Raw genomic sequence first — 25911 nt, 5'->3', positions numbered from 1 at the left:
TGCAAGGGTGATACACCAGATATCTCCCGTGTGTCACTCTAGGTCCAGGCTGAGGAGCATGTGATGTTTACACCCTGCCCCGACCCATTTATAGCTGTGTTACTCATACTTGCCGCAGCCCCACATACATCATTTAGGAAATGGAGGCCACTCAACACTGCTCTGCATTTGGTCCTTTAACCAGACACTCGGGGGCGGTGCAATGATTACTTCTTCCTACGTGGTGCTAAATCATAGAGCCATAAACACAGTGGCACTCAAACGTAATCGAGAGAAAGGCCGTGCCTCGTGTTCCATCTGGTTCCGTATGCAATGACTGACCAGGCACCCAGAGCAAACTGGTTGAAGCTCTGGAGTTTGTTAGAGGGCATTTGTGGAGTCCCCTAGAGCTCCTAGCACACCTCCACGCCAAGGTCGAGGACCCAGGAAGTGCACGGCGTGAAACTGCACCCGGGTAACTCCAAACCCAAGACTGTTTTATCCCCACCAGCCACTCACAGAGTAAAAGAAACAAAGCTCTAAGTAAAAACTTTTAAAACTTTTTTCTTAAACTGCAAAATATCCGCCCAAATTGGGTTTTGTGTGTCATGAAGCCTTTGGTGGCTAAAATAAAAATGGAAATGCTTCTACCAATAACTAGTAAAAGCAGGGAAGAGCAGAAAGACACAAAGAGCAGGACATTTTGGGGGGGAAATTCTGCACCTAAAATCCAGAGTCAACAGTGTTACGTGCTGGGTGAGGAGAATTTGAGTAACCTTAAGGAGAAGGCAAATTGCATGTCCAGGTCAAATCATTAAAAATAAGCTCAAAAGGGGTTTTTTAATCCTACTGTATTGAGAGTTTGTTGCCTTGGATATCAAGTCAGGGTTCGGCAGGTGAGACAACATTGAATTTGTTTGGGGAGATCTTGGTGGAATAAGGGGTATAATCCAAGACCAGTCACCACTGGTGGCTGCTAGTTTTGTGGTCAATTTCTCCATCTGTCTGAGCACAGACCACCCTGTTTCTAAAGGGGCCACAGATTTTACTGGAGAAACACTGGCCCGAGACTCCCTAGTAAAGCAGAGCTCGATAACGCGCGGAGGTAGACAAAGTATTGAACAAGTCGAGTAGACTGCTGTCTTAACAAGAGGTTCCAAAGATGGCAAAACCCTTCTATGTTGTTTAGGCTTGAGCATTTGAGACCTAGGGACAATGGCGCTTACATCAGAAATACCCAGTATCCTCTTAGAACTGTCTGGCACGGTCTCTGGCAGTCAGAGGTCCTGGGACATCCAAACGGAAAAGCAATTTCTTGACATAAAGTTCACATATGAAATAAATGTAGGCCTCCCTGTCTCTCTCTAATAAGACATCCTGGAAAGCACATTGTCACAGAGATTCCCTTAGAGCTGATTGATATTTTGTTTGTTTATTTTTACAGTAACAATTATGGAAGTCAGTGGTCCATAGTCTCAGTATTCAAATTAAAAACCTGGCCATTGGTACACCATCAGGCAGATATAAAAGCTTTATAATCCTCTAAAATAGTAAAACTGTTTTCGAAGATTGAATGGAACTTGAGTTTTCTTATTGCTCCTCCTTTTATAAATTAGGAAATTAGGGAATTCCCTGGCGGTCCACTGGTTAGGACTCCACGCTTTCACAGCCGAGGGCCCGGGTTCTACCCCTGGCCAGGGAACTAAGATCCCACAAGCTGCGCAGCACGGCCAAAAAAAGAGAGAGAGAGAAATTAGGAAATTAAAATCCAGAGGGGTTGAATCCAAGGTGAAGGTCCAAGGTCACACAGCTAGTTAATGGCTGGTCCAGGATTAAAAGCCTGTCTGGAGCTCTTAGCTCCTACAATAAATCTTTACATGTTGACGGTATTAGAGGCGCCTTGCATGAACAACTGATACATAGAAATGTACCTGTAATGTAAAAATAATTTGACTTGGCATTCTTGTACTTGTTCTAATGAACATCCAATTTTAATTTCAAAAGATATGTTTGCCTTGTCAGAATTTAGTAGAGTTTTTTTAAATATTTTTAGAGAGTAAAATGCACAAATCTTAAGTGAACAGCTTCATGAATTATTTTATGTATGTATATACCCATGTATGGCTCTTATTTTTACATAACTCTTAAATACTACCCTGTATGCCAGTAATATATCATCAAGGTTTTGTTTGTTTGTTTGAGAAATACTAGTTCCAAGAGACGATAAAGCAAGTTTCACCTTCGGAAGAAAGGGAGGGGAGGGGAGGGAAAAGAATCTTTCCATGGTCAGATAAATTGAGGAATATGGGGTTAAGCACAGATAAACCATTTTCTTCGTTTCAGAGCTCCTCAGAGCTTTAAATATACAAATATATATTGTGTATATTGGGTGTGAGGATGATATCATGTAGCATTTCAAAATTTACTTGATTACTGAATCATTTATCCAGTTTTTTACTGTTTGTATTCTTTTTCATTTATCATTCATTATAGCACAGATAGTGTGCATACTATTCCATCAGGTGGATATATGAGAGTTGAATTAATCGTAATCCTATTGTTGGACACAGGTTCTTAATCAATTTTGCTATCAAAAGTGAACAAAACTTCTCCCACACCTTCTCCCACACGTTTTCTTTAGGATGGCGTCCATCAAGGCCTAAGTGGGTTGGAGGACATACAAATCCACAATGGCTGGAACTTTCTCCATTTACTAAGCCCCACACCCTCATCATCTAGACTGGCATAGCGCCTGCTGTACAGAAGACAATATCTGTTGAGGGAATGAGAAAGTGTCCATTTCATGATCATTTTCCCACTTATTTTTGTGAATATTACAAGAGAAAAATTGCTAACTCTTTTTTCATTGAGTATCCCCCTTTGAATACTAGTGAGGCATATTTTCTCATGGCTTCTCTACTAATTATACATCTACTTCTGTGAATTGTGAGTTCATTTCCTTTATTTATCTATTAAGGTGTTAATGTTTTGCTTCCCAATTTGCATGGGCTCTTTATACAATTGTACACTTCATGCAAAACAGTTTTCTTGATAGAGTTCACCATTTAATGTCTGGGTTTATTTTTCAAGTACGGAATTGATTTTTAATTAGCAAGATTTTGAGGGGTGATTTTGATGGCTCTTCTTTAAAAAGCTATCTGGGCAAGCTTAAATCAGTGCCTTCATTTTTTTCCCCAAATCAGTCCAACCGTTATTTTTAAAGTTAGTTATGGCCAAATCGTCCCTTTTGAAGCCTTCATCAAAGGCCTTTAATTTTATCACCTTAAAAGTGATAAGAGGTCAAAAAAGAAGGATGTTCATGGAAAGAAAAGCATCGCCTTGGAGATGTGGGGTCTTATTTAGAAGCTGTGGTAAGTCACTCCTAAAGTTGGGGAGGGGGATGAGTTTTTTTAAACCCCCCACAACAGGAGCTCAAACTTGGCTACACATTAGAATCATCTGGTGAGTTATTAAAACTTCGGAGGCCCAGGCTGCCCCAGAGCAATGACATCAGCGTCTCTGCGGGTGGGCTCAGTATTTTTTAAAGCTCCCAGGCTTCTGATGTGCAGCCAAGGTTGCAAACTGCTGATCTAGGAGCACTTCTCAGACTTTAATGTCCAGAGGAAGTACTTGGTGATCCTGTTAAACTGCAGATTCTGACTCAGGAGGCCTGGGATGTGGCCTGAGGTTGTACATTTCTAGCAACCTCTCAAGGGATGCTGTTGCTGTTGGCCCATGGACTACACGTTGAGAATCGAGGGTCTAGAGCAGTGATTCTCAACGAAAGGGATGGTATTTTGCCCCCCAGGGGCCATTTGGTGATATGTGGAGACATTTTTGGTTATTAAAGCGAGGAGGAGGGAGTGCCACTGACATCTAGTGGGTAGGGCCAGGGATGTGCTAAACAGCCTACAGGCCCCAGGACAACCCCCACTCCAAAGAGTTATCTGGCCCAAATGTCAGTAGTGCTGAGGGTGAGAAACCCCACTCTAGAGAGGGCTGGTTCTGTGAACAAAAATGATCCCAAACCGGAGCTGGAAGGCTGTCTGCTCTGGTGTGATGAGTGGTCCCTTCTGAGAAGCATTTCTGATAAAACATATGAGTGATTTTTTTTCTGATAACTTTAATGAGATTAAGATCCCCTTGTGGGAAATTAGATTTACCTGCCTCACTAAATTAGCCTTGTGACAGAGTTTAAAGACCACTTGTACCCAGTCTAACAGTGTTGTCTAACCACATTTTTTCCTATTCCACGTTTTTGAACTGGCTTTTTGAAGCCTCTTTAAGCAGCTTTGAAGTAAAGCTTTGACATGTGCTGGCAATGAATTCATCAGAGAAATTGCTTCAACACCCTTTGCCTTGCCAGCCTCCAAGCTGCTTCCCAGGTGGACCCTGTCTATAAATTCAACTGTTTACTGAGCGCCTTCTGTTGGAGACATTGTAGTGCAGACTCTGCTTTCGGATCCCAGCAGTCCTACTTTCTAGGTGCTTCACCTTGGGTAAGTGTTCTATTAAGTACAGGAAAGTAACAGTACCAAACTCCCAGGGATGTTGTGAGGATAACATATTAAAGTGTTCAGCAGAGTGCTTCCCACATAGTAAATGCTCGATAAATGTGAACTGTTACTATTACTCCAAGCTGAAGACCCAAAAAAGCTTATAGATCGACGTGCCTGCCCTCCTCCTCTGCCGTCCAAGCAAGACTGAGTCTTTGTTGTCTTGGCGTCAAGCTCTTTGTGGCGCTGATGGTTGGTGGAGGTCTAAATGGGCGGAGAGCACTGAAAGCAGTGAATTGAGTTGAAATTACAGAAAAAAGAAGGGCTGGGGCAATCGGATAACCGGATTCTGGGGAAAGGATGAAAAGACATTTGGAATAAGAAGTCTCTAGGATGAAGGACTTTCAGGCTGATAATGAATCAAGAATGTTTAGGTCACTTTACAGTGTTAATCGTAGGTGAAGATTTGCATTCCTTTTTGACACTGCTTTTGATGATCAATTTATGTTTCTTTTGGAGGAGGCTCTGTGCTTAAATGTGCTTAAATGGTCTTAAAGGTGGAAACCAGATGCCTGGTTTTATTTTGGTTACATTATATGCCAGAAAATGTATTAAGTAGGCACTGTGGATACACTAGTGGGCAAGTTATCCCCCTTCACGGAACTGAACATCTAGAAGGAAAGTCAGACAAGAAAATAAGTGATGGCAATCCATTCCTCCATGGTGATGGGTGCAGCTGTGATGGGACAAAGGCAGCTGTGGATGCTTTATCCAGTTTAAGGGGCTATGGAAAGGCTTTTCCAAAATTGTATTTAAACTGAGACCTGAATGATGGGTAGGAGTTAGCCCGCTCATGGGTAGGGGAGGAGAGAGATTGGAAAACAATATTCTGAGCATGTATAAAGGCCTAGAGTCAGTATGACACCTCCCTGAAGTGGCTTGGAGCAAGGGATGCCCTGAGTGGGCAGAAATGCCAGTTAGGAGAACCTGGTGAGTCTGAGTCAGCTGGTGCAGGCCCTGGGGGCCGTGCGGAGCCACTGAGGCCTGTTCTGCAGGGCAGTGACATGATCACTTTTGTGTTTTTACTTTTTTAAAAAACCTGTTTACTGCAGGGCTCTGGTGAGGAAAAACGAGGGAGAAAAGGCTTTAAGGAGTGAAGGGCACAGGTCACTCTGACAGCTGTGGGCTATTAATGCTCCGATTGTTCGTTGAGGTCATGTGCATGGCAGCAACAAGCATGGTGGATGAATGGAGTTTGCAAACCTTCTTTCAAGGTGAAAGAGGGGTCAAACATTTCAAAAACTCACAGCACTTATCCAAGGGCTCTCGCCTGAGGATTGAGAAAGGCAGCCCCTCACTATCAGCAAGGGCCCAGGGACTCCCCACTGAAGGATCTCTGCACCAGATCTCAGACTTCCAGCAGGGGCTTAGAAAAATTCCCACGGGCCTCCCACTTTATTTGGAGAACTAAATACAAGACAAATCACACGTGACCACAGACTGCCGGGTGGGCTCTCACCTGGCAGTGCGCAGTATTTTGTGGGCTAGGAAGAATCTGAGCTTAAACAAAGCAGAAATTGACAGTTTCTGCGATCCCATGGCTTAATTTATTGAACAGGGGAAATAAGCCTTGGGAGGAAGAAGGACCCATTCCTAACGATTTAACCATTAATAAAGCCCTACTATAAATGGAACTCAGGAGAGAAGGTAGCTTGTCAGAGGGCGAAGAAGTGGCCCCATTAGGCGAAATAGGTCAGGCAGGGAGAAAGTCGCCCTGTGCCTGCTAGTTACGTTGATCAGAGTGACAAGCCTTGTTGTTTTTTAACTGTTTGAAAAAGGATAGAGAATAAGACGTTTCTTTCTGGTTGTTGTCCTTCTTAGAAGATGGCTGTTTCAAAGAGGATCCTGAAAAGAAAAGAACTGATAGTATTTATCACAGTTTTGAGTTTTGTGCCTAAAAACCTGTGTGTATGTGTTTTCAGAAACATAAGTTTTTACCGAAAAAAATTCTGTGCTTCTCCTAGGGAGTCCCTATGGCTGATCACTGTCTTTCACTTGGGATTAATGAAACAGCAACTCCTAAGGAGAGTGGCCTTTCCATTGATTTTTGGTGTTACTCTCTGCTTTTTTTCACCCTCGGAAATCAAGAGAGAACAGGAAACCTATCACAATAGGAGAACAAAGCGAGGAGAGGGAGTAGTATACAAGCTAAGATTTAACCCTCCAACCCTGACTTTTTAGTTTACTTCTGGATTTGCCCTCCTTAAGAGGTTCCACTTTCTTCTCCTTCCTTTTGGAGCACCTCCTACCTCATGACTCAAGGAAGTGAAGAAAAACGTTTCCCAAGTGCTCAGAGTTTGCACTTTGCTTATATGTTGTCTGGTTTATAAAAGCTTCTGCTGTTAGAAACATCATGGAAACTGGCTTCACATTTGGAAATAATCTTTCTAATCTCTCCAAAGATAAACAACATTTGGTGTTTTAAATAAATACAAGAACTTGTGGATGGTGAGGATCAGTAAGGTTAAAAGAAAAGCAAATACTGAAATGTTAAGGCTATGTGACTTTGGGCAAACCTCACTTCTCCAGACCTCAGTTTTCTCATCTGTAAAAAAAGAAAAAGAAAAAAGAAAGAGGGGTAGGCTGCTGTGTAGGCATCCTCCCAGATGGCCCCCAGTGAGTCTTGCCACCTGGCATTCATACCCTTGTATAGACCTGTCCAACACCAAGTAAAGCTGACTTGTGTAATCAATAGCATATCACAGAAATGACAGAGTGTGACTTCCGAGACTGGGTCATAAAAACCAATGCAGTTTCAGCCTTGCTCTCTCTTGGATCACTGGCTCTGGGGGAAGCCACCTGTCATGTTGTGAGGGAACTCAAGCAGCCTAGTGGCACCAGGGCCTCCTGATAACAGTCATCACCAATCAGCTAGCTGATCACCTTTAAGATGAGTGCGCCAAATTAAAAGTGGATCTTCTAGTCTTAGTCAAGGGTTTAGATGACTGCAGTCCCAGCCAGTATCTTGACGGCAACCTCATGAGGGATGCCAGCCAGAGTCATGCAGCTCAGCCACTTCTGAATTCCTGACCCACAGAAACTCTGAGATAATATTATTGTTTTAAGCTGCTAGGTTTGGGGTAATTTGTTATACAGCAATATATAACTAATATGGTTGCCTTAAGCCAAGTCCAGCTCTTATATTTTATATGTCAATGAATAGGTGTTATTTCTGGGAATCCTGAAAAGTTGGCATTTCATTTATGTCAAAAACCAGATCCTAGCTGCAGGGTAGGACTGTATTGCTTCAGGCATTTCTAAAAAGATGAGTAGCCAGTCTCTAGAGACATGGCGTCCTGAGAACTCATGGATTCAACTTTGTGGAAGCAGGCCAACACAGCTGGCTGACCTTGAACCAAAGCTTACAGTGCGATAGTTCAGCACCCAGCAATTAGTCCTTAGCACAACGTACCAAAAACGTATCCCACTTATATTATGTCTACACCCAGACACTGAACTTGTTAAAAGAAACTTCAGTGGAATGGGGACTTACCGGGGCTCTGTTCTTAATGAGTCACTCCAAAGGGTGCAACTGGGATTATTTGGAGGGAACAACACCCCTAGCATTTTTTAGTGTGAGATGAATTGGGATAGGGGTTAAAAGTTGCTGATTTCATGGTTAAACTCAAGTGACTCTCCAGGGCGGGGGACATATCTGTAAAGCAGGGGGTATAGAGAGGACCTCTGCATGGGCCTGGACCTTGGTTAGACTAAGTGGCAGTGGTGGTGCCCTGACCTGTGAGAATATGTCTCTACGTATCTTGGGATAGACACACATCACGACACTAACAAGGCACAGCACACTCACTAGGGGGAACCAGCGTGTCTTCAGCCCCTTCTAAGCCCTTCTAAGCTATTTTTTGGACTCATGTGGCAGTCTGGATAACTTAGTATCCCTTCCCCATGTCCTGTCCCAAACAGAGGCTGTGGCTCACCACTGGATCACCCTCTGAATAAATGTACATATATGCTGCATGGCTTTCCAAGAGCGTGTGGCTTTTTTCCATAGTTAGAGACTTTCATCCCAGCCACCTTGACATTCAACCGAAGAAATACTTTTCCAAACAAGAAAGATTTCAGTTTGGTTTGTCCGTGGAGGATCTGAGAAACATTCTCTAACTCAGTCCTTCTGACCTGAGTTGCACATTAGACTCACCCAGAGGTCTTGTGAAACATACCCCTCCCTCAAGGAATTATGGGTCGGGGTGGGGCTTGGGCAAGTCCAGGTGATCCTGGTGTGCAGTCAGCACTGTGGATGGTCTAACTGTACCCAACAACTTGCTGCTGCCTGATTCCAGGACTAAGATAACTAGAATAAAAATAAGTGATACTCACCCAAAGCCCAAGGCTGGACAACTCAGGTGTTCAGAAACTGGCTTCAGTTCTTACACCATAATATTTGAGAAAAGCTATACAACTGCCTATCAATCAGCCAGGTAGCTGGGATCCTGGTCCTGTCTTGTATTGGACTTGAAAGATGTTCAAATTTAGAATGTCTTCTGTGTTTTATTTCCACTACCTGGACATCCATAACAGTATGCTTGAATGAAGATGATCAAACCTGGCGTTTTGATCTCTGCATATATTTGAAACTTGGAAAGGCCTTCCTTAGAAATATTTCTACAGAGATTGGCAAAGTGACTCCTCTTCTTTCTTCCCAACCGCTGCATCCAGAGGTCTCTGTATTATTTCTTACAATTGCATGTGAATCTAAAATTATCTCAATAAAAAGTTTAAAAAGAAAACCAGGTTGTGGGGTACATTTGGCCCCTGGGCCCTGGTTTGCCAACCCTTGGACTGTAGCAGTGTTAGAACTTAACAGTTACAGAAATTAATATTGTATCAGTGAGATTAAGTGACTGGTAGGTAAGTTGATGACACTAGCATTCCTCATGCATTATTATTAGGATTGTCCCTCATAATTTACACAGTACATTTCACCCCCATGGAACTTTATCTGCCACATGGAGAATCAGTCTGGGGCAATGGTTCAGAGTCAGACAGCCTGGATTTGAATTCTGGCTGCCCCACCGTCTAGCTCTGCCACCTTGGGGAGGTCATGTAGCTTCTCTGTGCCTCAGTTTTCTCACCTGTAAAATGGAGCTCTTATGTATACTAACTCATTTAAGAATTACAAGGTAAAGTGCTTGGGACAGTGCCTGACCCTTGGAAGCACTATTATAAGCACTAATGATTGTTGCTTCATTGATGCATTATGTATCTGAATTTCAGCAAGAAAATTTGGCCTAGTTGCTCACTATACCTTTGGATACTAGCTGTAAAACCGTGGACCAGATAATGGGATAGTTAGGGGATTTGGAATGTCCAGACCTAAACAATCTAGACTGATGGCTCTAGGTCAGTGGTTCTAAAAGTGGGGCCCCTAAACCAGCAGCAACAGTCCATGGGAACTTGTCAGAAATGCATATTCTCGGGCCCACCCCAGACCTACTGAGTCAGAAACTGGAGGTGAGGCCCAGCAATCTAAGTCTCAGGAAGCCCTCCAGATGATGCTGATGTATGAGAAAGTTTGAGAACCACTACTCTAGGCCAATCCAAAGAGTTTCCATTGCCACAGCCCACAGGATGCTGTCCTTGGTGCTGCCTTGTCCCCACTCTCCTCAAGACCTCAGTTAAATACAGGGACGAGCTTGCTTCTCAAATTAACAGATCAGAGGTGCAAAGCCAGCCTGGAGGGGTAACTACACTGTTGGATGCTGGAATGTGGACCTGAAATGATCTCGGTCGGTTGGAAGTGCCAGCCAAAATTCGCAAAGTTGTGATTTTTAATAGTGCTTTATTTTTACCTAACGCAAATTTCTAACTCAAGTTTCTTGGCATTTTAACTCCTACATGTTCAGTGAGGTTGTCAGCAGTGATGGTGGGTATCCAGGCACCACATTTCTGTTTAGCACCATGGCCAGGACTGTAGGATTGCAGCAGGTTGACCCTGAGTACAGGAGCGAAGCCCTGCCCATCACCTCTTGTCATTTCATAATTTGATCACCTAGTGAGAAAGGGTGCCCGCCAGGAGAAAACAGAGTCTGCAGTCAATTATGAAGGGATGGCAGTGAGATGGTGGGGAGGTTCGGGGTCATTCTAATGCAGCTGCATTTGCCATCTGTTCTGGTCTCTGAGCATTATCAGCTGTTTTGTCTTATCTGGGCCACGTGCTCTTCCCATGCACTGGGATTCCCTGCCAGCCAGGGGCTCTAAGAGCAGCTCGGTGGTGTAGCCTGCTCCTGGCTGTGGAAGCAGGTCTATAATTGGCCCATAATTGGATTGGATTTGGCTCAGACTGGCTCCCAGGTTGTCTCTCCCCTGACAGATAACCAGAAGTAAACTTCATATATAATTCTGCAGGGAATCTGGGATGCCATTTCTTGGCTGTTGCTGACAATGGAGAGCTTTCCAGAAGAGTTGACCTTTAGGGTGATGATTTGGGGCTATCTTAGAGTAAAGTTTTCCCCAGGCCCATTGGTTTGCCACCTGGTCTTTCTGAAATTAAGACATTTCAACCAGATTTTCAAATTTCATGATCAAATGTGTGTGTGTATATAAATGATACAGTATGTTTTTTTAATTAGGCAGCAAGAAAACAGTAAATAGAAATGGAAATTGAGATAGTACCTTTCCTTTGAAATGTATGTATAGATCTAAGTGGGTAGCTTAATCCTAGCTCTCTTTCTCTGTCAGTGAGAGAAGTCCCTCTGGGTGTAAGCAGAGCCATTACCTGTCCTGGACCACAGCACAGTTTGTAACTAACCCCTCCTTGGCACCTGCTGCACACTGCATTGGTGGTCCTACTTTTCTGATTAAAAGGGATCACACTCATTTTCTACAGATGGACTTGACTAGACTTAATAATTAGTCTTAGAACAAACTTCCTCTTGAGGGACATGACGATACATCCCACAATCTTCCACCCTGGGTGAAGCTGGAAGTCACATAAGAATGAACTGCAAATTCGATTCCTGCCCTACCTGTCTCATAGAACTGTTGTGAGCCTTGAAAGAGAATGAACACAGAAGTATGGTGGAATTCTTAAAAAAGGGCAAGGGCTTGTTAATATTATTACTACAAGTAGGTTCTAGTTAAAAGATGGGATTTAAAACTTGCCATAAAACTCTAAATAAGCCTCTGTTTCCTCATTGCCAAGTTCATGGCTTCCCCTAAGGTGGTCATTTCACAGTCTCCAAGCTGCCATGTTATGCGGCACCTGTATTTATTACTGACTGCCTACCTGTTTCACTCTTATTACAAAGTAGACATGACTTAATTGTCAAATTAAGTAACATCAGAAAGAGGGAGAAAACGCTCCTGGAGAATAATAAGATGGGGAGGTTGGATGTGAATGGGGATAAGCCAGGACAGGATGTCATGGAGCAGACACAAAGGCACTTCTGGATGTTTAGATCGACATGGATCTTGTTTTAGTTTCCGGACCAGACTTCAATAGTACACGGTCTGTGTACAAAAGATTACTAAAAAGATGAGATGCCTGTTTTTTTGGCCATCAGGCCCGTTCAAAATGCTCAGTAAAATGGTGTCTGAAATGCATTGTTTTACTTTTCCTTGATAGTAAGAGAATGGCAGCTTGACTCTTTAAATATTTCTTTAACTGATTCTCTTCAGAGAAAGATCAGAAATTGCAAACTGGACATATTTGGTAGTTAAAAGTGGCTGCGGAGGGGGTAGAGATCCCTTGAAGTCTCCAAAATCAAATGAAAGTGCTGAAGTGAAATGCTTGTCATTTTGCTGGCTTTGGAAATAGGAGCTGCTGCAGGTTTTGAAAAATGGGACTGCAGTGCCTCCTCCAGGAGAAAGATGGTACCTGCAGATTAGAAATCATCTCAGGAATACTTCAAGGAGGGGTCCTCCCAGGTACTTACAAGGATCTCAGCGAGCTCAGATTAGTCACAAACAGTTAATGAGTTTTCTTTTTCAGTGAGCTTTTTCATACTCCTTGGGGAAATATGCAGAGCCACTCTTCAGAGAGTATTTCATTTAAAAACCAACCAACCAACACTTGGCCTTGGAAGAAAGGGGCTGAGAGCAGAGGGCATGAGCAAGTTGTGGGGACAACAAAGGGAAGGACATTTTCTGGATGCCACTTTGTGCCAGGTGCCCCATCTGAGTCAACTCACTGTCTTTATGGTTGCCTCTGAAGATCGGGATTATCATTTCTGTTTATAGACGTGGCTCAGAATGGTCAGGAACTTGCCCAAGGTCACAGACTTACTACGTGACATAGCCGGAAGTAGAGCGCAAGTCTGTCCGACTACATCCAGCGCGTCCAGTGCTCAGTGTCTTAAATTAAGTTGGTAACATGCTATCGTTAGTAATAATAATAGCTCCCACTGCACTGGGGACTTTGTACACACCATGTATGTGAACTCAGTGTTTCTCACCCTTGACACTCCTGACATTTCTTGTGGGGGGCTGTCCTGCACGTTGTGTCATGTTTGGTGGCATCCCTGGCCTCTACCCACTAGATGCCAATAGTACCCACCCTGCGTTGTGACAACCAAAAATGTCTCCAAACATTGCTCAATGTCCCTTAGGACGGGGAGCGAAATTGCCCCCGTGAGGTAGGCATTTCTCTCATTTTTCAGAAAAAGAAACGGAGTGCTAAGCCAAATCACAGACCAAGAGAATAACAAAACCAGGGCATGAACCTACGCCTGCATCACCTCTAAAGTGTGTGCTCTTCAACCTTCTTTCAGTAGCATATTTGTTTTGCAACACCCTGTCTAGAATCTCTGTCACTTGTATTCAAAGGCCATGACATGTTTCTTCCTTCCTGCTGCAGCTGTTATGTGCTAAGGTCCCCTCTCACATTCACACCCAACTAGACTGGGAGTCCCTCGGGGGACATTGTCTTGTATTGCCTACCGTTAGTGTGATAGTGCCTGGCATGGAGTAGGTGCCCAGATGTTCACTTACTAAAGGAGTGAATTCATTCCAGTACTTTAACCCTTTCTGTTCAACCTCAGTTCATGCTGTTAACTTGTTTTATGGAGAAAAAGGTTAATTCGGCCAAAGTAAATTCCAGGTAGCCCAAGTACAAAATGATTAGGAAATTAAAATTGAGTCTGAATAAATGGATGTTTGAACACTCAGAATTTAATAACCCCGTTTGGTAAGTTTTCAGGAACTGCTGCTTCTGGAACTAAAGAGCGGCCATGGTTCCTATCATTTGTATCTAAAATTGGGCGTCAGGCAAGAGCTAGGCAGAAAAATGTGTATGACGTGCTAAGGATTCGGCTGCGCGTGTGACACGTCACAGAAGGAAGTGTCACTGTCCTTTCTAGAAGGCATCCTGTGACTTCTGGGTGGTAAGACAGGCTTGGTTTCTGCTGTTTTTCCAGCAGTCAAGATGAATGGTTCTAAGCAGTCTTTGTGCCACCCGCCTGGTCAAAAACGACTCCAGTCTGTCCGCTGCTTAAAAGAAATTGTCCCTCAGTGAGAAGCCAATTGACTGTCCCTGCCTGGGATTAAAGCAGCCACCACCTCGCCATCTGCGTAAAGCCCTAAACCGGAGGGTGTGGAATGATCAGTTCCCGGGCAGGGAGCCGTGGCGAGGGAGTACAAGTTAAACGTGCAAGTCTCGATTTCCCCCTCGTGACTCTTTCTCCTTCTCAAATGCCACAACGTGCGGGGGGAGTTAAAACGAGCAGCGTTGTCACGATGCAGCCAAGCCTGATTAGACAGCCTGGAATTGACTTCCCCAGTTTTCTACGTGGGCTGCGCACAGCATGAGAAGGCATGAAAGAAAAGGCTTCATGGGTAGGAGACGGCTGCCTCTTGATGACACAGAGACGCCTGCCAAGCCCTCGCTCAGCCCAGGAGCAAAGCAGGGCTTTGCAGAGGCCTGGCCTTCCTCTGCTGCAGTTTTGTCAGCACTGGGCCAGGGCCACGGCATCCCAGGCGCAGCCACCACTGCTGCTGTTCCATCCCCTCTCCTTCCTCTTCCCCTCCTTTCCTTCCTTTCCTTCGCTGCCTTGGCCTTTCTCTCAGTGTCTCTCTCATGCTTTCTCTGATATTTACAGACGTTAATGAACCCTCTGTTTTTCCAAGACGCTTAAAGAGAGCAAATTATTTGTGCTTCCAGGCAATATTCTGCCCATTCACCTGACCCTGGCTAGACTCCCTGATGTGTATTTGAATCCCCAAAGCTGACAACCTCGGCGCCTGGTGCATGCTTTATGCTCACTAAATACTTGTTGAATGACTGACTGAATGCATGCATGAATTGGATAAATGAATGAGCAAACGAATGAACACGTAAATAAACCAACATGTCAGAGTTGTGGTGTCACCTCTTTGTGGAGGTGACAGTTTCTGCAGCCTCTTTAAGCCTTTGTTTGTTTTTACTGTGACCTAACGCAGTGATATATTGGAAAAGCTCAGAAGACTACAGTTAAATAACATTTTTAAAGAATGCAGTGGGTGCTAGTGATTAAAAGGACTGGCTGTGGAGTGCGACAGATGACAGTTGGCATCTCACCTCTGTGACTTAAAAGCTGGATGACTTTGGTCAAGTTACACAAACTCTCTCAGCCTTCTTTTCCCCATAAATGAAATGGGCATCACAGTATATACTCCATGCAGTCAGCATGAGGAGTTAATGAAATAATGTATGTTAAGTGCAAGACACAGTGTCAGTTATATCACGAACATGTAACAGATGCTAACAATGACAATAAAAATGATGACATTAGGGGCTTCCCTGGTGGCACAGTGGTTGAGAGTCCGCCTGCCGATGCAGGGGACACGGGTTCGTGCCCTGGTCTGGGAGGATCCCACATGCCGCAGAGCGGCTGGGCCCGTGAGCCATGGCCACTGAGCCTGCGCGTCCGGAGCCTGGGCTCCACAACGGGAGAGGCCACAACAGTAAGAGGCCCACATAATGCAAAAAAAAAAAAAAAAAAAGATGACATTGATGTTAGTGCTGATGATTACTAATACTGTATGTTTAACATTCATATTTTTAAAAACTTGATGAGAGACTTCCCTGGTGGCGCAGTGGTTAAGAATCCGCCTGCCAACGGAGGGAACACGGGTTCAAGCCCTGGTCCAGGAAGATGCCACATGCCACGGAGCAGCTAAGCCCGTGCACCACAACTACTGATCCTGCATTCTAGATCCTGTGAGCCACAACTACTGAGCCCGTGTGCCACAACTACTGAAGCCCCTGTGCCTAGATCCCGTGCTTCACAGCAAAGAGAAGCCACCGCAATGAGCAGCCCGTGCACTGCAACGAAGAGTAGCCTTGACTCACCGCAACTAGAGAAAGCCCGCCCACAGCAACAAAGACCCAACGCAGCCATAAATAAATAAATAAATAAATAAATAAATAAATAAATAAATAAAAGACTTGATGAGCTGCTGAGATAACCTACTGCTTTCTGATACTTTTGCGGTGAAAAAATAACCTACCAAAAATAGTTGCGTTTAAGGCCTAATATGTACCGTATACCATAAATATATTTAGTTTACCAGTTGACAAGAGAATCATATTTAAGAGTAGCTGATTCCTAAGTCTCTGATTAATGTGAAGAGATTATAAATATTAGGCGGTTAATTACTATTCTCTGTTTATTAATGTTTTGATTTCTGTAAAATGCAGTGCATTGATTGCTTGGAAAGGAACGTTTGCAAGTTGGTCCTGACATCAACTTTTCAAGTTGATCAATCAGCGTTACTTAGTCTCAGCACAACTAACATTTAGGACTGGGTAATTCTTTGTTGTGGGGGGTGGGGGCTGTCCTGGGCATCGTGGGACATTGACCAGCATCCCTGACATCTCCCCACTAGGTGACAGTGGCAGTCCATACTTCCCTCAAGTTGTGACAACTCAAACTGTATCTAGACATGGCCCTCTGCCCCCAGAACCACTGGGTTAGGGTAATGAGTTCCATTGCATTGGGAGCAGGGCAAGCGCCAGTGGTAACTGCCCTTTGGCCCGTGGAAATCTACATGCCAGAGTACAAGGTTTTACAAAATTTGGTCCTGAGTCACCTCTGCCTTCTAGAGAGCTGGCCGGAGCAGATGTGCTTCTCTGGGCTCAGATCTATTCTCACCAACTTCACATCCCTACTGAGAATTCACACACTAGGCCCTCCAGATCTCTGTTTTAATAGAAACCATCCAGGTAGCTTCTGTGTGTTTGTGTGTGTTTGCTGAGAGGCTCTTAAAGCAACTGCCATGATCAGCTCAAAGGCTCCTCACGTTCGCCCTCAAGAGTACTTTACACCCACACAGGCTGTAACCAGGGCCTAGAACAGTAGCTTTGCCAGGCAGGTTAACAAATGAATAAAATCTTGATGCCGTTCAGAACCACTGCAAAACTCATCTTTATCCTAACCAAGTGGGGAGCAGGAAAAAAAAGAGCATCACAAATCAAAAGAAATGTGGCTTCACTAGAGAGTGAAAAATCTCAGCATAAAACCATTTCCTTCAAACAAAATGAATAGAGCTTCTGTAATTGGGTCAAAGCAGGGAACATTCCAAAATTGAGGACAAAAAATTTGCAGCAAACCACAGAGAAGACATTTGGAGAAGTTGTTGGGTAAGTTTAGTTCTGTGTAAAACAATAAATCAGTCCTCTGTCTTCTGGCAGAGGGAAAAGGTTATGAAATCATAAGTCAAAGACTATGAAAAATAAATCACTTAATTCTGAAAGCTACAAAGCAGCATAAAAAATTCTTATGATAGAGAAAGACAAATACTATACGATCTCACTTATATGTAGAATCTAAAATGCACACACAGAGTCATAGAAAAGGAGATCAGATATATGGTTACCAGAGGCAGAGCAGGGGAGGGGGAATTGGAGGAAGGTGGTCAAAAGGTACAAACTTCCAGTTACAAGGCAAAGAAGTACTGGGGATGTAACATACAACACAACACAGTGGCTATAGCTAACGCTGCTGTGTGGTATACAGGAAAGTTAAGAGAGTAGATCCTAAGAGTTCTCATCACAAGGAGAAAAATGTTTTTCTTTTTTCTCCTTTCTTTTCTTTTTATTGTATCTGTATGAGATGATGAATGCTAGCTGAACCTATTTCTATAATCATTTCACAGTATATGTAAATCAAACCATCCAGCTGTATGCCTTAAGCTTAGGCAGTGATGTATGTCAATTATTTCTCAGTAAAACTGGAAAAATATTCTTATGAGAAAATGTGAAGTGGAAAAAGCAAGATTCAAAACCATACATGTGCTATGAATGATGCTCTGTAGGAAAAAAGTAAAAGGAGAACCAGTTCCCATTTATGTGTAGTTATTCTGTACCAGGTGGTATGCCTAGATGTATCTTTAAAAATACCTCTCCCTAATCCTTCACATCTCCCTAATCCTAAACCCTATGAGGGAGACACCATTTTCTGCTTTTTATGAAACGAAACAGAGACATAGAGCTCAAAGTTGCAAAGGTAGAAGGTAATGAGACCAAGTCTTCATGACCTAAAGCCCCATATTGTTAGCAACTTAGTTGTATTGCATTCCATATGTAAACCCAAGGGGAAAACTGGAAAGGAAGATATCAACTTGAGTATTATGATAAATGGTGATCTTACAGGTGATTACATTTTATTTCCCAGCTTCTATTATGTTGTTACAGTGTTTATATAAATAGGTTCTTTTAGCTTATTACATTTTACCATTTAAAAGGGCTGATATTTCCATTCATGCATCAGTTTAATCATTTGCCATTTATGTAGATATGGGTTAAGTGTACTCTAAGATGATAAAGGACCTGGTTCCCAAATATGGAGCTGCTAATATTGATTTGATTGGTTGGTTATTGATATGATTGGTTGGTTATTGATTTGAGATCTTTGTTCTTTTTTAATATAGGCATTTACAACTATTAGTTTCCCTCTAAGCACTGCTTTTGCTGCATGCCACAGTTTAGTATCTTGTATTTTCATTTTCATTTGTCTCAAAGTATTTTCTAATTTCCCTTGTGATTTCTTCTTTGACTGATTGGTTGTTTTTTTTTAAAGAAATTTTGCCTTTTTTTAAAAAAAATTTATTTATTTATTTATGGCTGTGTTGGCTCTTCATTTCTGTGCGAGGCTTTCTCCAGTTGCGGCAAGTGGGGGCCACTCCTCATCGCGGTGCGCGGGCCTCTCACTATCGTGGCCTCTCTTGTTGCAGAGCACAGGCTCCAGACGTGCAGGCTCAGTAATTATGGCTCACGGGGCTAGTTGCTCCACGGTATGTGGGATCTTCCCAGACCAGGGCTCGAACCCGTGTCCCCTGCATTGGCAGGCAGATTCTCAACCACTGCGCCACCAGGGAAGCCCGACTGATTGGTTGTTTACGAGTGTTGTTTAAGTTTCACAACGTGTGAATTTCCCAAACTTCTTTCTGTTCTTGACTTCTAATTTCATTCTATTGTACTCTGAGAACATACTTGCCATGATTTCAATCCTTTTAAATTTATTGAGACTTGTTTTGTGGCCTAACATGAAATAAGTCCTGGACAATGTGCCATATGTGCACTTGAGAAGAATGTGTACTCTGATATTGTTGGGTGGAGTGTTCCGCTGATGTCAGTTATATCCAGTTGGTTTATAGTGTTATTCAAGTCTTCTATTTCTGCTATAGACTGAATGTCTTATGTCCTCCCACCCCAAATTCATATGTTGAAACTTAATCCACAGTGTGATGGTATTAGGAGGTGGGGCCTTTGGGAGGTGAAAGGTCATGAGGGTGCAGCCCTCGTGAATGGAATTAGTTCCTTATAAAAGAAACCCCAGAGAGCTTCCTTGCCCCTTCTGCTGTGTGAGAACACAGGGAGAAGATGGCCATCTATGAACCAGGAAGCAAGTTCTCACCAGACACCAAATCTGCTGGTGCCTTGATCTTGGACTTCCCACCCTCTAGAGCTGTGAGAAATGAATTTCTGTTGTTCATAAACCACCCAGTCTATGGTATTCTTTTATACTGGCCCAAAGAGACTGAGACAGTTTCCTTGTTGATCTTCTGTCTAGTTGCTCTATCCATTATTGAAAGTGGAGTATTGAAGTTGCCTGCTATTATTGCTCAATTGTCTATTTCTCCCTCCAATTCTGTTAGTTTTTGTTTCATGTATTTTGGGGGTCTGTTGTTAGGTGCTAAACACACTTCATCAAGGGTCTGAGTACATCAATTTGCCCTTCTGCTAACACTGTCAAAATTAGCCTTTGAATCAGCAAGAACAATCGTGATGCGTAATGTTTAACATTTAAGAGTAATGAACACCTTATGTTCTCCTCGATCAGAGATGGCATCTTTCTCGATGACTGGTTGGTAAATATGTCTTATCTGGACATAGACATTCTTTGAAAAATAAATCCAAAGAATTCTTGAAAATTAAATGATTTTCTTCTGGATTTACATATTTTTCTCCCCTTTTGAGGAAAATGAGCCAACCTTGACATTTTCCCTAATTATTCAGTTTCCCAGAGGAATAAAGTTATAATCAATGAATTAAAGTCAAATTTCTGAGCCCTTTACTGATCGCAGTCAACAATGTTACCGTCAGTCCTTGACAGAAAAGCTAGTCTTGCTTTTAAGTAGTAATCTCCCTGAGAATGCAAGGACTTGGAAAGTCTACAAGAACACATTTCTAGGGGACACCAGGCTTGCTGTGGTCAGGGTACCAGTAATAAGGCATGTGTGCTCAAGATGTATCAGATGTGCCCTAGCCTCTAAGAAGCTATATGCTGGCATCATGAAGAAGATTTAAAAAGCAAATGAATACATCACTTTGGTAAGGACTGTGACAGCATAAACAGAAGATGCCAGAGTTGGGGCAAAGTGCTGGATGGAGAAGGCATGCCTCCCACAACAGGGCATTATAATGGTTCTTTTCCAAACTACAAAATCTAGAATCAAGGCTGGTTGACCAGTGTGGGGTATGGGATAGAGACTAACTTGAGACCATGGCGCAGCGTATGGGTGTACAGGAGTTACAGATCATTCCAATTCACTCTCACTTACTGCACTATAGCAGTGTTTCTCAAAGTATGGTCCAATGCCCACTGGGTGACTTCGAAAGACTTCCTGATTCCAAAATGCGAGTGCTTTACTCAGATCTTACAACAAAATGGAGATTCATTCCATAGACTTTCAGTTATATACATGGCCAAAAGCTACTAAGTGAGTTATTAAGAATCACTACAATTTTGCATTTTTCTAAAACCCTGGTTTAGTACATAATCATCAAGTCTGGCTGTTGCACAACACATGGCCATGCTGCAATGTCCAACACAGAGAGGAGTAATTCCTGCCACTTCAGAAGGACAATTTCTTTCTAGTGCTTCATCACTCCCAGGGCTTTCAGTTGCTGCTATCTTTGTGTTCATTAACGTAATTGTAGAATTCTTCTTAGGGTTTATCTTTGTTAATCATTCTTCTAATAACTGCTGCATTGCTGCTACTTTGATACTTATTTTTTTCCTCTCTAATTCTTTGTTATCACTGAGTTCTTTTACTGCTGGAAAAAGAGAAGAGATGATGTAGGCAGGTTGTGGAATCTTGCTTTGCTCTGCTCCAAAAGTTTAAGAAGTATTGCCCTAGAGGAACTGTTTGGTCTCAGCAGGGTGGCCCAATAATGATGCTCTGGACATTCCCTAAATCCAGAGGTTATCTCTGAGCCTCTGTTTAAACCATTCCATTCCCACCACCTCCTTGAAATTGTCCCTGATGCCAAATCATTGTGAGTTCCCCCTCTCGTAAGTCATAACCTTGCTTTGCTCTACTGCCTACTTGTTAGTGGGTCATAAACAAGCATGGGGTATCTTGAATCACTGAGCTGCTATCTAGTTCTTGAATTGTTACCTATCTTTTGAAGTATTTTATTTTTATCTTTCCATCAAGACCTAAGTATCCTGAGAGCAGGGACCAAGTCTGACATCTATATATCTCATAGCACGGAATGAAGAAAATGCCTACGGTACAGAAGCTAGTTACAAAGGTTTGTTACTGGGCACCTGTGGTCTGATCTGGGCGTTGAGAGTGGACACAGAATCTATTGGACACCCGCCCTTAGCAGTCCTCCAGGTTCCCCAGACCCCTGTCCGTGAAGTCTGAGGTGGCATCCCCTGCAGCTACAAGCAAACAAGCTGACAGTGGCTTTTGACGGTGGACATGGGGCGGGGGATTCCTGATCATGCAGCAAACAAGCAGGCATGCGAGTGTGGGAGGGTTCTTGGTTTTCAGACATTGCTGCTGGTCCTGTCTCTTATCTGGCTCCTGGGCTTGCTTAAATCACCATTTGGCCACCGTAAACCACAGCCAGGAGAATCCTGAGAGGTACGGGGCTGAACACCTGCCTTTCCCTGCCCCAGCCTGTTCCAGCGTGGAATAGGGCCCCATTTGGGATTCTCCCGTGTCTCTTGGTCTTGACTTGGTATGTGCTGCCTCTGTGTGGCCTGGTTCTGGTTCCTGATGAGGTCCAGGCCCTAACTCCTTTGCCACAAGCCGTGATTACTGATCTCTAACTGGCTAGTCATTGGCCTTTCTGATTCTTGTCCTATAGTATTTTTTATCTATTTTCATGAACAATTCTAGCCATGACACAGGGCATGAAAAGAATCTGAAACCCCACTTAAAAGGAAGTGCTGATCTTAGCTAGAAGGAGGTGCTGCTCTGTCTTATGTCTAAAATATTGTAATAGTTATATCCTAGACTTTGAGCCTTTAGTCTTGTGGTTTTCATAGTTTGGTACTATGGACTTATTCACTCAGTCTTCAAACAACGACCTGTTTGATTAAATCATTGAACAATACATGGTGAGGGCAGGTGATGAAGTGGTGGTCCAAAAGGAGAAAGTCAAATCCAGCCAGTGAGAGGCAAAATGACGGCTGGTCCAGGGTATTTACTGTTTATGATTCCGCTGAATCAATCAACGTTAAGAAATGTTCTCCCTCTGTGACCATAAACCATGACCACGGAAGTCTCAAAATCTGACAGATTTGCAGGAGAAGAATTGATGAGTCAAAAACAAACCAGCTCACTACCTCTCCTACAAGAAATAAAGATCACTCCTTGGGTCAAAACAATGACTGTCCTCATCGGGAACTCAGATCAATTACCTGGACAACTTAGGTTTTCACATTCCTGTAGAATAAGGACAAATAGGCCTCTCCGAGTGGTTTTGCATTATTAGAATTTGTTCAGGAGAGAAGAATCATTAAAGTCTTCTGTGAGAAAATGAAGTAACAAAAAATGTTTTCTGGATACTCTAGTACCTTTTTGCTATTTTATGGAGTTGGTATTGTTCCCCATTACTGTAACCATAGATACAAGGCTATGGAATCAGCCTCGCTGCTGAATAACACCACAAGATTCTCTCTGAACTTATTTTATTTTTTTATTTTTTTGGCCACTCTGCACGGCATGCGGTATCTTAGTTCCCCAACCAGGGATCAAACCCGCACCCCCTGCAGTGGAAGCGTGGAGTCTTAAGCATTGGACCACCAGGGAAGTCCATCCCCTCTCTGAACTAATTTTAAAACAGCATTCCTTTGGATCTTCCAAACAAAATTCTTCTGAAACTGGAACTGGGGTTAAATTTAGCTTGACAAGGATTTAATAAAAGCAAAACCCTTTAAAATTTGCATTAAAAATTCATGTATCAGGACTTCCCTGGTGGCTCAGTGGTTAACAATCTGCCTGCCAATGCAGGGGACATGGGTTCGATCCCTGCTCCAGGAAGATCCCACATGCCGTGGAGCAACTAAGCCCGTGCACCACAACTACTGAGCCTGCGCTCTAGAGCCTGCGAGCCACAACTACTGAGCCCTCGTGCCAGAACTGTTGAAGCCCGCACGCCTAGAGCCCCGTGCTCCACAACAAGAGAAGCCACTGCAATGAGAAGCCCGCGCACCGCAACAAAGAGCAGCCCCCGCTCACCACAACGGGAGACAGCCCACGCGCAGCAACGAAGACCCAACACAGCCAAAAATAAATTAATTTTTTAAAAAAATCACATGTCTAATTGAACAGCCTTGGTTGGGTGATGATAATAAATATTCCCAAAAGTTCATTTCACTTCTGCGGGCTTTCTCACAAGAAAGTTCTGTAGCTTTGTCCCAAGCATATTAGAATATTTCATCTCAGCTTGGCAACACAAGCAGGACTGATATAATGATAGTCATCAGTTTGCTTCATTCTGTCATAATTAATACCAAGTGTGCGTGGCCATGCTTCAGGTCAGTTCCTGCTCACGTCACTCTGTCCCCATCCAGGTTCCTGGGATTCACGCTATGGTCATAGAATCCACCGTGTTTTATTCTTACTCCTTTTTTCGTTCATGTAACTGTGCTGAAAACACTAGATACTGTCCTGTTCTTTTAACTCAAACTGGCTCCTACACTATGAAGAAATCTTTTCGGCAGAACTTACTTGCAAATGTCTTAGTAAGTCAGCATAAGCGTGACTCCATCACGAGTGGGATTGTCTCACAGAACGTCTGTTCTTCATTATGTTTACAGAAGACACTGTAGGGCCCCATTGCTGTGCTTGCCTTTGCCATCTACGTGGTCAGAAGATGTCACCCTAATACCCACAGGGAGTGTATCATGAAACTTAACAAACAATAGGTAGAATGCTCCTCACACCGTATCTGTCACATGATAAGTAATCAGTATATGTATCTAGTGTTCAGTACACAGCAGATACTCAATAAATATTGGTTTAATAAATGAATGACTGGATGAATGAACAAATGAATGGACAATCAGCCAGATAAATACCTGTTTTATGTTGCCAATATAGATTCCTCTCCTCTAGACTTAAACTTCTGCTTAAGAAATGGAATAAACTGTGCGTGGTGGCCTTCAGTAATGTTGGGTAAAGCTCCCAGGGTCTCATAGGAGAAAGAGCCATGACTTGGGCCAATTCCACAAGCCCACTACTGACAGAAATCCCACACCAGTCTGCAGGCATCAGGTCTGCAGTGAAGGGTGGGGCTGAGCCCTCACCAGGGGATCATTACTGAACAGAGCCAATGAAAATAAAGTCACAGGCCCTGCTTGCAGTGCCTCTAAGGGTGGCAGGTACAATTTTTTTGTTTGTTTTGTTTTGTTTTGTTTAACATCTTTATTGGGTTATAATTGCTTTACAATGGTGTGTTAGTTTCTGCTTTATAGCAAAGTGAATCAGTTATACATATACATATGTTCCCATATCTCTTCCCTCTTGCGTCTCCCTCCCTCCCACCCTCCCTATCCCACCCCTCCAGGCGGTCACAAAGCACCAAGCCGATATACCTGTGCCATGCGGCTGCTTCCCACTAGCTATCTACCTTACGTTTGGTAGTGTATATATGTCCATGCCTCTCTCTCGCCCTGTCACGGCTCACCCTTCCCCCTCTCCATATCCTCAGGTCCGTTCTCCAGTAGGTCTGTGTCTTTATTCCTGTCTTCCCCTAGGTTCTTCATGACATTTCTTTTTCTTAAATTCCATATATATGTGTTAGCATACGGTATTTGTTTTTCTCTTTCTGACTTACTTCACTCTGTATGACAGACTCTGGGTCTATCCACCTCATTACAAATAGCTCAGTTTCGTTTCTTTTTATGGCTGAGTAATATTCCATTGTATATATGTGCCACATCTTTATCCATTCATCCGATGATGGACACTTAGGTTGTTTCCATCTCCGGGCTATTGTAAATAGAGCTGCAGTGAACATTTTGGTGCATGACTCTTTTTGAATTTTGGTTTTCTCAGGGTATATGCCCAGAAGTGGGATTGCTGGGTCATATGGTAGTTCTATTTGTAGTCTTTTAAGGAACCTCCATACTGTTCTCCATAGTGGCTGAACCAATTCACGTTCCCACCGGCAGTGCAAGAGCGTTCCCTTTTCTCCACACCCTCTCCAGCATTTATCGTTTCTAGATTTTTTGATGATGGCCATTCTGACTGGTGTGAGATGATATCTCATGGTAGTTTTGATTTGCATTTCTCTAATGATTAATGATGTTGAGCATTCTTTCGTGTGTTTGTTGACAATCTGTAAATCTTCTTTGGAGAAATGTCTATTTAGGTCTTCTGCCCATTTTTGGATTGAGTTGTTTGGGTTTTTGTTATTGAGCTGCATAAGCTGCTTGTAAATTTTGGAGATTAATCCTTTGTCAGTTGCTTCATTTGCAAATATTTTCTCCCATTCTGAGGGGTGTCTTTTGGTCTTGTTCATGGTTTCCTTTGCTGTGCAAAAGCTTTTAAGTTTCATTAGGTCCCATGTGTTTATTTTTGTTTTTATTTCCATTTCTCTAGGAGGTGGGTCAAAAAGGATCTTGCTGTGATTTATGTCATAGAGTGTTCTGCCTATGTTTTCCTCTAAGAGTTTGATAGTTTCTGGCCTTACATTTAG

The 25911-nt window shown here is 43.1% G+C and overlaps 1 protein-coding gene across 1 annotated transcript in view; it reads right to left on the bottom strand.

Moving 5' to 3' along the window:
- The window catches only part of SMPX (small muscle protein X-linked), a 52470-nt gene that overhangs the window by 3809 nt on the left and 22750 nt on the right, over nt 1-25911 (bottom strand). The gene's annotated exons all lie outside the window — the stretch shown is intronic.

The sequence above is a fragment of the Lagenorhynchus albirostris genome, chromosome X (genome assembly GCF_949774975.1).
Source record: "Lagenorhynchus albirostris chromosome X, mLagAlb1.1, whole genome shotgun sequence".
Lineage (NCBI taxonomy): Eukaryota > Metazoa > Chordata > Mammalia > Artiodactyla > Delphinidae > Lagenorhynchus > Lagenorhynchus albirostris.
The sequence above is the reverse complement of the archived record's forward strand: the minus strand, read 5'-3'. Positions and strand labels throughout refer to the sequence as shown.